At 42.9% G+C, this 13,675-nt stretch overlaps 1 long non-coding RNA gene across 1 annotated transcript; it reads right to left on the minus strand.

The window, feature by feature from the left end:
• Window positions 1-3,398: 3,398 nt before the first annotated feature.
• Window positions 3,399-4,142, minus strand: LOC127534228 (uncharacterized). The gene is made up of 3 exons (XR_007942270.1): window positions 3,979-4,142; window positions 3,711-3,799; window positions 3,399-3,571 (listed from the first exon to the last, which is right to left on the minus strand). It is a non-coding gene; the product is annotated as an uncharacterized LOC127534228 (long non-coding RNA).
• Window positions 4,143-13,675: the final 9,533 nt, after the last annotated feature.

Genomic DNA, 13,675 nt, shown 5'->3' on the forward strand with positions numbered 1-13,675 from the left:
TAATCTGCATATATTTGTCAACATTTAAGTCATTTTAATTGTTCCCAACAAATGTCTTCTCTTAAGAGTCTCTGTGAAGAAAACTACTAAACAGATTTCTTATTCCTCATGGATTCTAAATTAACCATACTTAATTTTACACTAAATACATTGTGAATTTCAAGAATCAAAGGAGTATGTATGTAAATCTATTGATAGTTGGATAACATCCTGCTGTTTCTCTTCTCTCTCACACAAGGAGAGAAGAAAAGGGAGGAGGTTCCCTCACTGCTCCTCACACACTCAGAGACTTATCACCATGGCTCCTCCTCTTAAGTTTATCCACCACTTCCAGTCTGTACTGGACTTCAGAGTGAGACCATCCTACCTCAACTACCTCTAAAAATCAAATCAACCTCATGCAAAAAGCACCTCATTACCAGAGTAATAAGTTCAACCCCTCTTCTGCATCATCATTCTCAATAAGACTCCACGGTGGTTATTCAAAGTCTCCTCCAATGCACTCACACACACATGCAGAAATAAACAACAGACAGAGAGAAACTGAACACCAATCAATCAGTCAATCCACTAACCCCCATAGAAATCAGACTCTGTTTCCCCCAATTCTAACAAACTCCATCAGAAAATGTCTTCCTCTGTTACCATTAATCATCAAACATGTATGCATGCTCATGCACACAGAATATCCTCACTGGTCTCTCCTCCTCCTCAGACTCCACAAAAGCTCAAATATAATTCTCAGATGTACATACATCCTCTATAAGACTCAAACATATTATGAACTAAACAGTCCTCCTATAAGGCTCATAAGGTCTTACAAAATCATAAACGTCCCCCTGCAGAAGGGATCATTGGTATCAACACTGAGGTGGAAAACTCTCCTCACATGTCATTAACTCTTCTATAACCAATCACAGCCTCTCTATATTTATTTAAGAAGAATTATATTCTATATATATATCAGTTGCATCCTACAGCCTTCCGGACTCAGCTGCAGCACCACACACACACACACACACACACACACACACACACACACACACACACAGACACACACACACACACACACACACACACACACACACACACACACACACAGACACACACACACACAGAACATTTAACACACAAAAACCACTAGCAACACTCAATTAAAGATAGGCTAAGCCTCACTTCCCCTTATTTAAAACTTTTAAACTCAAATTCAGAATGAAAGATTTTACACCAGTCAACCACCAGTCCATCCACCACTGCCATCCACAACACACAACATCTAACCCTGAAAACTTTGAGGTTTTCTTTCCCTGTGTGTGTTTCCTCTAAGATGTTTTATTTATGCTTATTGCAAACAGAATGTCCTCGCTGATCTCTCGGACTCAGCAAAGACTCATATGCTTATAACAAGTACAGAAACGTCCACCATGAGGCTCATATGCATTATCAATTTACAAAAGTCCTTTATAAGGCTCATTCATTTCATTATGTTACCAAATTAACAAAAAGTCCTCAATGGGGCTCATAAAGTTTAGCAGACAAAAGCTTATACGTCTTCGATATCAACAAAAACGTATCTCCGTTTGAATTATGAAAGCTCAACCTATATGTGTGTTTTCAACAAACACTGACATATTTCATTCATACATTACAGCTCTCATCAGCCCTCTCACACACCAGTAACACACACAGACACAGACAGACGCAGACGGATGGAGCTGAGACAGAGCTGCAGAGACACAGACGCAACCGCCGGTGTCGTAGACGTATGGTTTCCTAAAGTAGCTTTTGACTGAGTTATTTATGCTCCATGGTAGCACAGATTTAGGTGATAAGGGAAAAAGAGAGAAAAAGAGAAAAGAGAAGAAGAGAAAGGTGCGGCTGAAAGCATGCTTCTTAGGATATGTGTGAATGACTTGACTCTGGAGTCGGATGCTGATTGTGTGTTTGATGTTGAATATGTGTTTTATTTTGTGGATTTGTTTGATTTTGGGTTGAATGGTTGCATTTAATTTGAATGGTTTTTTGTGCCGGTGTCGTGCCAAAGTAGTTACCCCCGACAGAAAATGTATCCCCTGCCGCGGGAGCGCGCATGCATTCGGAAGGGTGGAGTTATAATTCCGTGTTTAGATATCAGCGTAGTTTATTAATAAAACAAAACTTGGATTGTTACGATCATGATTTGATTGTCAAACATGTTTGGTAATGCAGCACGTGACATTTCTGTCTAAATAAATGCTTTTGCTATACATGGCGTGTTGCTCAGTTAATAGTATTCATCGCGCTGCCTAACAATGTCTTTTCCTTCTCCCTTTTGTAATAAAGTGTAATGTTGCTACTCGATCACCCTGCTAACTAAACCTGGGCTCAATACCTTCTGGGTGGGAACTAGATTCAAACGCTCTGTAATTCAATCTTTAGAGCAATCTGTCCAAAGTCTGATACAGTAAAATCAACACCACTGTGAGCATTTTATCACACTGCCAGGCTCAATTCCACCAGGGTATCTTATCTTCAGATATTGGCGTTTGTTTGTTTGTTTTTTACTTTTGTTTTTAATTCCCCCTCTGTTGACCATCAGAACTTCAGAGCATTTATTCAGAAATTCTCAACACAGACAAATGACAATAAAGGAGGATCTACCAGAACATGTTATGAGGGGAATACAGATTATATCAACCTCATTGTCTGCACCTGCCAGAAAATGTACCCCCTCTCTATATTACTCAGGTGATGTGCTAACATCCTGTGGTTTATTCTGCAGACATTTCTCATCATGCACAACCACATGTGTGAATTAGGACTAGTTTCTTTAATCACAGCTAAAGTTATAGGGGGATACAGATTATTTCAGCGTCAATGTCTGCACCTGCCAGAAAATGTATCCCCCTCTATAGGCTACAAAACATGAGAACACATAGGTAGAGTACACGTGATCACCGCATTCCTTCAATTAATTATGCAAATTATACAAATTACACAAGGTAATACATGTAACAGATCAGATACCACAGGACCACACCAAGTATTCCACACAAAGGACTACTTCATGTTCATGTAGTTCACCTATGATTTTAAATGTTTAATTCACACAAGTAGTGCTTATTACAGTGTCACAAGTTATCAAAATATTCTTTTTATTAAGATAAAATATTAATGGAATCGTCTGTAATGGCCTTTGTGGAGTCTCGATCTAACAGGAAAGAGACAAAACACAAGGGCAACTCCTCAGACAGATGTATATTCATTTTACACGATAATGACATAAAAATAAAAGCTACACACACACACACACAAGTAAGTGAAGTCAGTGACTCCCGCTGCAAAACCTCTGATCTCACTTCCTCCTGACAGACAGACATTAAGAAGCATAAGTAGATATAGCACTGATTTATCTGATAAACTGAACATATTTCACTTAGTTAATAAAATATATTTTATTTTTAACAGTTCATGCCAATACAGCTCCTTTGAAATGAGCAGCACATACCAACAGTCTGCCTTCTTTCTTCAGGTCTTTTGATCCTTCAGGAGAATTCCTCCACTTCACTGAAATAGTAGTCAGACATTATCACTGCAGGATGACAGAAATACACTTAAGAGGACACATTCACAGACATTGGTACACTTTGACTACGTGTATTAGTAAACAGTTAAAAAACAAAAACATTGTAGTGCATTGTGTAAATTAAAAAAGCATCCTTTCCTCTTACCTTTGATGGTAAGCAGCACCACTGAAGAAGACCTGCTCAGCCTCCTGCAGGGACAGATTGTCCTGCATAGACAGCCCACATATGATGGCCTACCAAAAGAAAAGGGTTCATTTTTAAGCAATATAATTGACATTTACCATTTTACAGCAGAGCAAACCGTGTTAGACAGGCAGATACACAAATGGTGCCATAAAAGGCTGGATATTTATTGAGCCTATAAAGTGCAGGAGCAGAAACATGTAGAACTGTATTACATGACAAAGCCTACCTCTGGAAAGAGAACACCACAGATGAACTGCACTGCATCTGTGAAGCTCAGCTGTGTTGGTGTTCTGTGCAGTACAGCCTTTAGGAACCCAAAAAGCTTGTCCTGTTGTTCCTCACTGTCCAGGTAGAAAGGCATCTGGCAACAAGACTCCTGATGAATCCTGGTAGAACATTTGCCACCAAGTACATCCTGAGGGCAACCCAAAGTACAGAAACAATGAAGTTCTGGAACTCAGGAATTCTTTCAAAAGACAGCAAAAAATGTTCTGTCTACTGATAATATTATAACAAAGGCCCTAAGTGAATCCTTTCTGAGTCAGTCTGCAATGATGAGAAAACAGGAACATTTTCCAAGTACCACCAAATGCTGCTCAGCTCCCTGTGACTGGATCATGAAGTCCATCAGTCTTGCTTCCTTTGCAGTGCGCTCAGTGACAGCCTGCATATGGAGTGGAACTTCCTCAGTGACAGCACCCCGCCTTGGCACTCTGTAAACGGGCTTCAGGGTTCCTTGGAGCAGCTTCTGGCTTCTTTAGTCCAGAAAGCCAACCTCTTCCCATACCTTTCAAACAACAAAATTCATCCAAGATAAATAATGTGGATAAAAGCCAACACAGTGATGACAAAAATGAAATGTAGCCGCAAGGGGACACAAGCCAGTGTCTTATTGTGCCGGTCCCAAGCCCGGATAAATACAGAGGGTTGTGTCAGGAAGGGCATCCGACGTAAAACTTTGGCCAAATCAAACATGCGAATCAAATGTATGACTTCCATACCGGATCGGTCGAGGCCCGGGTTAACAACGACCGCCATCGGTGCTGTCCACCTACAGGGTGCCGGTGGAAAATGGACGACTGTTGGTCGAAGAAGGAGGGGAGGAAGGTGTGTTCGTAGGAAGAGAGAGAAGAGGAACACCAAGAGTCTAGGACTGAGAGTAGGGACTTTGAATGTTGGAACTATGACAGGAAAAGGTAGAGAGCTGGTTGACATGATGCAGAGGAGGAAGGTGGACATACTGTGTGTCCAGGAGACCAGGTGGAAAGGTAGTAAAGCTAGAAGTTTAGGAGCAGGGTTCAAGTTGTTCTATCATGGTGTAGATAGGAAGATAAATGCAGTAGGAGTTATCTTGAAGGAGGAGTTTGGTAGGAATGTCCTGGAGGTAAAAAGAGTGTCAGATCGAGTGATGAGCCTGAAGCTGGAAATCGAAGGTGTGATGTTCAATGTTGTTAGTGGGTATGCTCCACAGGTAGGATGTGAGCTGGAGGAGAAGCAGAAATTCTGGTTGGACCTCGATGAAGTGATGCAGAGCATCCCTAGAAGTGAGAGAGTTGTCATTGGTGCAGACTTCAATGGACATGTTGGTGCAGGAAACAGAGATGATGAGGAGGTCATGGGCAGGTTTGGTATCCAGGAGAGGAACGCAGAAGGACAGATGGTGGTTGACTTTGCAAAAAGGATGGAAATGGCTGTAGTGAATACTTTCTTCCAGAAGAGGCAGGAACATAGGGTGACTTATAAGAGTGGAGGTAGGAGCACACAGGGAGACTACATCTTGTGTAGACGGTGTAATCTGAAGGAGATCAGTGACTGCAAAGTAGTGGTAGGTGAGAGTGTAGCCAGACAGCATAGGATGGTGGTGTGTAGGATGACCCTGGTGGTGAAGAAGATGAAGAGGGCAAAGGCAGAGTAGAGGACCAAATGGTGGAAGCTGAAAAAGGAAGAGTGTTGTTTGACTTTCAGGAAAGAGTTGAGACAGGCTTTGGATGGTCAGGAGGTGCTTCCAGATGACTGGACAACTACAGCAAATGTGATCAGGGAGACAGGTCGGAGAGTACTTGGTGTGTCATCTGGAAGGAAAGGAGATAAGGAGACTTGGTGGTGGAATGAGGAGGTGCAGGAGTGGATCCAGAGAAAGAGGTTAGCTAAGAAGTGGGACACTGAGAGGACTGAAGAGAGTAGACAGGAGTACAGGGAGATGCAGCGTAAGGTGAAAGTAGAGGTGGCAAAGGCCAAACAAGGGGCTTACGATGACTTGTATGCTAGGTTGGACAGTAAGGAGGGAGAGACTGATCTGTACAGGTTGGCAAGGCAGAGAGACAGAGATGGGAAGGACGTGCAGCAGGTTAGGGTGATAAAGGATAAGGATGGAAGTGTGTTGACAGGTGCCAATAGTGTGATGGGAAGATGGAAAGAGTACTTTGAAGAGTTGATGAATGAGGAAAATGAGAGAGAACGAAGAGTAGAAGAGGTGACTGTTGTGGACCAGGAAGTAGCAAAGATTAGTAAGGATGAAGTGAGGAGGGCATTGAAGAGGATGAAGAGTGGAAAGGCACTTGGTCCTGATGATATACCTGTGGAGGTATGGAAGTGTCTCGGAGAGGTAGCAGTAGAGTTTCTGACTGGGTTGTTCAACAGGATCTTTGACAGTGAGAAGATGCCCGAGGAATGGAGGAGAAGTGTGCTGGTGCCCATCTTTAAGAACAAGGGAGATGTGTAGAGTTGTGGCAACTACAGAGGAATAAAACTGATGAGCCACACGATGAAGCTATGGGAAAGAGTAGTTGAAGCTAGACTAAGGGCAGAGGTGAACATCTGTGAGCAGCAGTATGGTTTCATGCCAAGAAAGAGTACAACAGATGCAGTATTTGCTTTGAGGATGTTGATGGAGAAGTACAGAGAAGGTCAGAAGGAGCTGCATTGTGTCTTTGTAGATCTGGAGAAAGCTTCTGACAGGGTGCCCAGAGAGGAACTGTGGTTTTGTATGAGGAAGTCTGGAGTGGCAGAGAAGTATGTTAGAGTGGTGCAGGACATGTATGAGGACTGTAAGACAGTGGTGAGGTGGGCTGTAGGAGTAACAGAGGAGTTCAAGGTGGAGGTGGGAGTACATCAGGGATCAGCTCTGAGCCCCTTCTTGTTTGCTATGGTGATGGACAGGATGACAGACGAGGTTAGACAGGAGTCTCCATGGACTATGATGTTTGCAGATGACATTGTGATCTGTAGTGAGAGCAGGGAACAGGTGGAGGAGAAGCTGGAGGCGTGGAGGTTTGCCCTGGAAAGGAGAGGAATGAAGGTTAGCCGCAGCAAGACGGAGTATCTGTGTGTGAATGAGAGGGACCCAAGTGGAAGAGTGAGGTTACAGGGAGAAGAGATCAAGAAGGTGGAGGATTTTAAGTACTTAGGGTCAACAGTCCAGAGCAATGGAGAGTGTGGAAAAGAGGTGAAGAAGCGTGTACAGGCAGGATGGAACGGCTGGAGAAAAGTGTCAGGTGTGATGTGTGATAGAAGAGTTTCAGCTAAAATGAAAGGAAAGGTTTAGAAAACTGTGGTGAGACCAGCCATGTTGTTTGGTCTGGAGACAGTGTCCCTGAGGAAAAGACAGGAGGCAGAGCTGGAGGTAGCAGAACTGAAGATGCTGAGGTTCTCTTTGGGAGTGACCAGGATGGATAGGATCAGGAATGAGTCCATCAGAGGGACAGCACATGTTAGAGGCTTTGGAGATAAAGTCAGAGAGGCCAGACTGAGATGGTTCAGACATGTCCAGAGGAGAGAGAGTGAATATATTGGTAGAAGGATGCTGAGTTTCCCACTGCCAGGCAGGAGGCCTAGAGGAAGACCAAAGAGGAGGTTTATGGATGTGGTTAAAGAGGACATGAAGGTCGTTGGTGTGAGAGAAGAGGATGCAGCAGACAGGGTTAGATGGAGGCAATTGATTCACTGTGGCGACCCCTGAAGGGAAAAGCTGAAAGGAAAAGAAGAAGAAGAAGACAGACCAATGGAAAACACTGAAACTTTGCCCCACTAGCTTAGTGTCTCCGTAGGCATGCCGCTCTGAGGGGCGTGGCCCAGTGGTGTAGTGGTCCCTGGAGAAGTGGGTATACTCTTAATTTTCACCTTTTTAAAAAAAAATTAATCCAGAAAAACGCCCTGTTTTAGAAACAGTGACATAGAAGACTACTCTATTCAATTTATTCAGTCGTTTCTACTTGCCCACTATTATAAAATTATCATGACTTGATTAGGAGCAGTTTGTAGTTATTACTGGATTAATGTAACATGTATTTATCATGAGGCAAACATGGTGTTTCAGTTACTTTTGAACATTTATTTAAATAAAATACTTCAAATATGAAGTTGACAGTGCATCCTTGTTCATATTTCATCATGAATAAAACCTCAATATTGTTTTAGGTCGAATCTTAAACTACCTGTCCCCATTCTTGTGTTTTTACTTACTTTAAAATCAACTACCAGCCTAGAGGTTTTCCCACATTATCCCAATGTAGCTAGCTTCAGACTTACGTTAGAATAACGTTAGCCTTTCAAAACGTTAGTCAGACTCGGCCCGACACTCAGTTTAACCCGTTGCGCTTCAGTGTCCCGTCCGCGGTACACTTTGAGATCTGCATAAACAGATTATACAAACGCGATTATACAAACACTATACACCGATGGAAAGCTTAGATTCTCATGAATCCGCCGGTATAAACCACTTTCAGATGTGATTACCACAGCGGTAATATAAACACATTTGTCCGACAAAAAACGAATATCCATCCATCCGTTCTCTATACACGGCTTCAACGCACACAGCGCGACTCACATTTCCGGGTTCATTATTACACACAGACGAAAATATTCCACAAAAAACGGCCATAATCCAACCTTGGACATCCAGACAACACAAGCCAGTAAACTATTTTGTCCAAAACATGTCTTGAAGTCGGTATATAATCCACGAATCGGTCGTTTTCGAGGAAATGCACCTCGCGATGTTCGTCCAATATTCCCTGTATTTCTCGTCATATTTTTATTTATAAATAGAATATTAGCGATTTTTTTGTACTGAAAATGGCTGGAATTGACTGAAGCTTTAACCACTGGCGACAAAATATCCTCTCCTTGAAATGTGCAGTCATGTTGCCAGTAGTTTAAAACAATGATTCATTTGTAAACCATCTTAAAACTTACATGAGAATTATATCGTCCATGAAAGTAGGTTCGCTCGATCCGTACCACTCACTTGAAAGGTGTTTATTCTGACTTTCTCACATTTCCACGCATCTTTCAAGCAGACCTGTCAATCAACTGGAGTGCCACTGAGGTGTGAGCAAAATTTTCCTCTGTATGCCCCGCCCTACTCTGCCTCTGATTGGCTCATCCCTAAAGTTAACCAATCGAATCAGTGAAGATAGCATGTACCAGCCAATTACAGGCAGAGGAGGGTTGTTCATGGCTTCATCATCCTTAAGGAAAAGAGGGCTACCTGGCACACAGATGTGGAGTTGATTCGTGTTAAAACGTGGATGAAACTCTCCGTAATTAAAGAGTGTTTTATTCTTCCAGAGGCTGGAACTGAGGATTTTCTCCCAGAATTAATGAACGGTCCGGAGGAAGAAGTGGACGGAACCGGGTTTAACGGCAGGTCGGTTCATGTTTCTGTCGGTTTGTATATTACAGAACTTCAGGGAACTTTTTATTCCTTTAAATTCATTTAACGCGTCGTTTCATCCAAATGAGCAGAAGGTGTCTAAATAAAACTAAACTCTCCTCGGGTGTACGTCTAAACATTAGGTTCAGGTGAAGTGCAGTAATCACTCCAGACCGCGGAGTGGCGGTGTTCATCTGTGGACTTCTCCATGATTGCTTAGCAGTATAATACAGGCAAAGGTGCTGTGGAGCTCTTCGAACAACACCAATCCCTGCTTTACTAGTAGAAATGGGAGAAACCCCACTGTCAGTTAGACGGTCAAAGTTGGCTTTGCAGTATGTCACTAAATTAAAGCGTATCCAGGTAGACATCCCACTAAGCAGGTTTTAGAAGAGTCTTGGGAATGGGGGGCTAAGAAGAAGCGGGAGCCCTTTGTCTATAAAATGTATAGAGAATTGCAGAGGCTCCAATTAGAAGAGGTGGGGGTGGCTCCACATTTAGTATGGAGTGAGATTCCTCCCTGGGTCCTGAACACTCCAGAGGTAGACTTTTCTGTGATGACTCTTGCTAAGACAGGCTATTTAGATTTAGTGAGCAAAGCATTAGACACAACTTGGGAGGGGTTTATTCAGATTTATACGGACGGGTCTAAGGATCCAAAAAATAGAAAGACCGGGTTTGCTTTTTTGTGCCAAGTTTTGAATTTTTGTATTACAAAAGAATTCCTGATGTCTCTGTGTACACTGCTGAGGTGGCTGCAATAATGAATGCATTGCAATGGGCAGAACAAACTAAACAAGAAAAAATTGTGGTGTGTTCAGACTCAGCATCAGCGTTAGAATCCTTAGTTAGTGGAGGTAGTGCCAGACCTGATCTCATTGTTGAGCTACTAACTATTCTATATAGAATAGAGAGAGCGGGGGGGGGGGGAGTGTTGGTTTCCTTTGGGTACCAGCTCACGTGGGAGTGTTTGGAAATGAGACTGCTGATATGGCTGCAAAGTGGGCTTTAAAGAGAGAAATAGAGGTCACACTAGTTCCAGGACCACTTGAGTGGAAGTCAACAATAAGTCGATACACAACAGCTGTTTGTATTAATATTAACTTAATGTTATCACTATTAATTTATTTTATGATTACTGTATACTGTAAAGCTAAATAAAGATTTTTTTTTTTTTAAAAAAGCTGTTTGGCAAAAAATATGGGAAATGGACACAAGGGGTCGCCATTATTTTTCAATTAATCCGTCAGTGAAACCGTCAGCCCGTCCAAGGGACAGGACTTTGCCATAAGGGTGATTTTGAACTTTCTGGCAGCCACTGATCTGCTCGGGCCAGTTGTTCAAAGGTAATCTGATTGGATTTTGGTTATCGGATTGGATCAAATCTTGAAAATGGGTTGTTCAAAAGGGAAAGACGGATTCTGAAATCGGATTAGATCATGTAATCCAATCCTAGTTTGAATCTGGATCAAACCTTCAGTTTGTGTTGTTCAAAGCATTTCAGTAGGATCTGGATAAGTTTGATCCCAAAAAGCAGGATTATCCAGATCCCAACAGGGGGTAGGATTTCAAGGTGGATTTCAGGAAGAAAATGTAGCAAAACTGTACAATTGGTCAAATGATCAATTTGTATCATTTGTGTATATATTTTTATTTATATTTTGCACTTGATTTGTTGTTGTTTGTTGTTAGTGATAAAGTACATAAAGTAGACATAGGCTACCAATTACCCCTTTCAGTATAGTAAAGTAAAAATAAAATAAAAATGATCTTGTCCCCAAGACATAAACGGATTTCCCCAAACAGATTTGAATAACAAACAAAAGTAATATATTCAGTATTTCTGTGATTCATCACTGCATATTAATTGAAAAACATTCATCAGAGATGACCCTGTCAAAAATGATTTCTAACAATTGCATCCCTCACTACACGTCCAGTCAGTCCCTCATCCTGACAGAATGCCAGAGGTTGGTCTGGTTCTTCAGCGGGCCCAGGTACATCACAAACATCATCACAGAGAGGGACATTGCGCCTGGTAGCGATGTTGTGCAGGGCAATACATGCAAGTATTATGTTGCATGCTCCCTGTGGTTCCACTCGCAAGTAGTTAAGGCATGTAAAGCGTCTCTTCAGAACTCCATTTAAACGCTCAATTGCACATCTTGTCTTGCAATGAGCAGTGTTGAAGCGCGCCTGCGCAGGTGTAGTTGCTGCAAAAAAGGAGTCATCAGCCATGGTAAGAGTGGATAGGCACTGTCTCCTAATATTATGCCATCCAGTCGGTTGGTCTGGAGCTCTCTGTATAAAGCACTCTCCCGCAGGATACATGCATCATGGACTGACCCAGGCTACTTCACAACGCAGTTTGTGATGATGAGGTCAGCATCACCCACAAGTTGGATGTTGATGCTGCGCCTCCCCTTTCGGTTGATGTACTCCCATTCCTTCTCATGAGGTGCTTGGATATGCACATGAGTGCAGTCAATAACCCCAATAGTATTGGGCATATTCCCCAAAAGAAAAACTTATGCTTGGTCTGGGCAATCTGGTCATCCTTTGGAAGTGAGACAAACTGACTGACCAGGCTGGCCAATGCAATTGACACAGCTTTTACTACATCACTCGCAGTTGATTTGTCCACTCCAATATTGTCACCCACAACTTGGTAGAAGGTCCCAGATGCATAGAAGTGCAGAGCAATTAGGACTTGTTCTTCCACTGACAGACTGTGACTCCTTTTTGTTCTCCGTTGAAGTTTTGGCCTGACAAGGTCTGCAATGTACTTAATATCAGCAGTCCCAAAGCGAAAGCGAGCATACAGTTCTTCAGTGGTGTACTGCTCCAGTGGCTTTGCACGCTCAACATACACCCATTGACGGTACCCTCTTCCACCAAAATGGTGGTAGCGATGGACAATACCTGCCATGTTAGTGCCTCTCTGTAAGTCCTCTGAGAAAGGCTTAATATAAGATGGCTGTCAAAAACCCGCCCACTCATCAGTTGGCGCGTTTTGGCTTGTGATCAATTAAGTCAATCATGCTCACGGCCTATAAATATTAAGCTCACTACAACAGATGAGGTGGAAACATGGACTCAAAAGGACCCAATGTGGCAGAAACCCGTGCACTGCTGGAGGGTGTGAAGTGCCATTATGCTAGCCTACCGTGCTAGACCCATGTTGTGAAGGCACAAGGGTCTAGGCACGCTCAACAGGGAGGGAGGCGAGCTAAAAGGTTGTCTATCAAATCACTCTGCAGCAATTGGGTAGGTATACAACCAACCAGCGCAACGAATAGGCTCCTAGAGCGCCGGAAATCAGAGGATGCGGTAGTTCGGTGAAGCCTTATTTATACAGTCAATGGGTGAAGCTCAAGTATATTACAGACATGTTAACAGAAAGATTATTCAGAGTCGGTGCTAATGGAGCTCAACGACTGTTGTCGTTTTTGTTGTCGACCCTGGCAGAGAATTAAATTCGTTGTCGTGTGTTGTCTAGCGCGGCTAGGCTAGTTGTTTCCGGTTGTTTCTGTCAGAATCATCGCGCCTCTGTCGTCACTTAGTTACGCCCGCCTTCTGACTCTACACTTCATGGTGATTGGTCCGGCCAGTTTTAGGAGAATCCAGCCTCGAGCCTTATGGAGGGTAACTAGACCGACCCTGGCAGAGAATTAAATTCGTTGCCGTGGGTTGTCTAGCGCGGCTAGGCTACCATTATGCCTCAATAGTAGGAAGTTCTGTTGTGGGTGGAATGGTGACATACAAAAGGAAGAAAGACTTCTGGGTTGACATCACGCAGAATGTCAATGCAATGGGGTCTGACCAGAAGAGGACCTTGGAGCAAGTAAAATTCAGATGAAAGAATCTGCGGGCCAGAGCCACAAAGGACCTTGCTGAAGCGAAAAACACCCAAACAGGCAACAAACCCTTTAAGAAAGGTGAATACACAGATGTGGTTTTGGACATTACTGGAGGTAAGAACTCTAAAGCTCTGCTTGGGATTGAAGGTGTTGTTGGGGATGGTGAGCCTACAATTGTAGAGGAAATTGAGCCAGTTCCTCTCAATGCAGAGGAAACATTTATTCTGGATCTCAGCCCAATTACTGCAGAACAACCTGGACCTTCACCTGTAGAGCCACCAGGCACAGGAACTCAGAAAAGAGGCTTGAAGCGTCCATTGCCAACTAATAATGATGCCTAAGAATTGCTCATTGAACGAGAAACTGAAAGAGCAGAAGCACAGATACTCCTGGCAGAGGAAATAAAT

The sequence above is a fragment of the Acanthochromis polyacanthus genome, chromosome 5, assembly GCF_021347895.1.
Source record: "Acanthochromis polyacanthus isolate Apoly-LR-REF ecotype Palm Island chromosome 5, KAUST_Apoly_ChrSc, whole genome shotgun sequence".
Lineage (NCBI taxonomy): Eukaryota > Metazoa > Chordata > Actinopteri > Pomacentridae > Acanthochromis > Acanthochromis polyacanthus.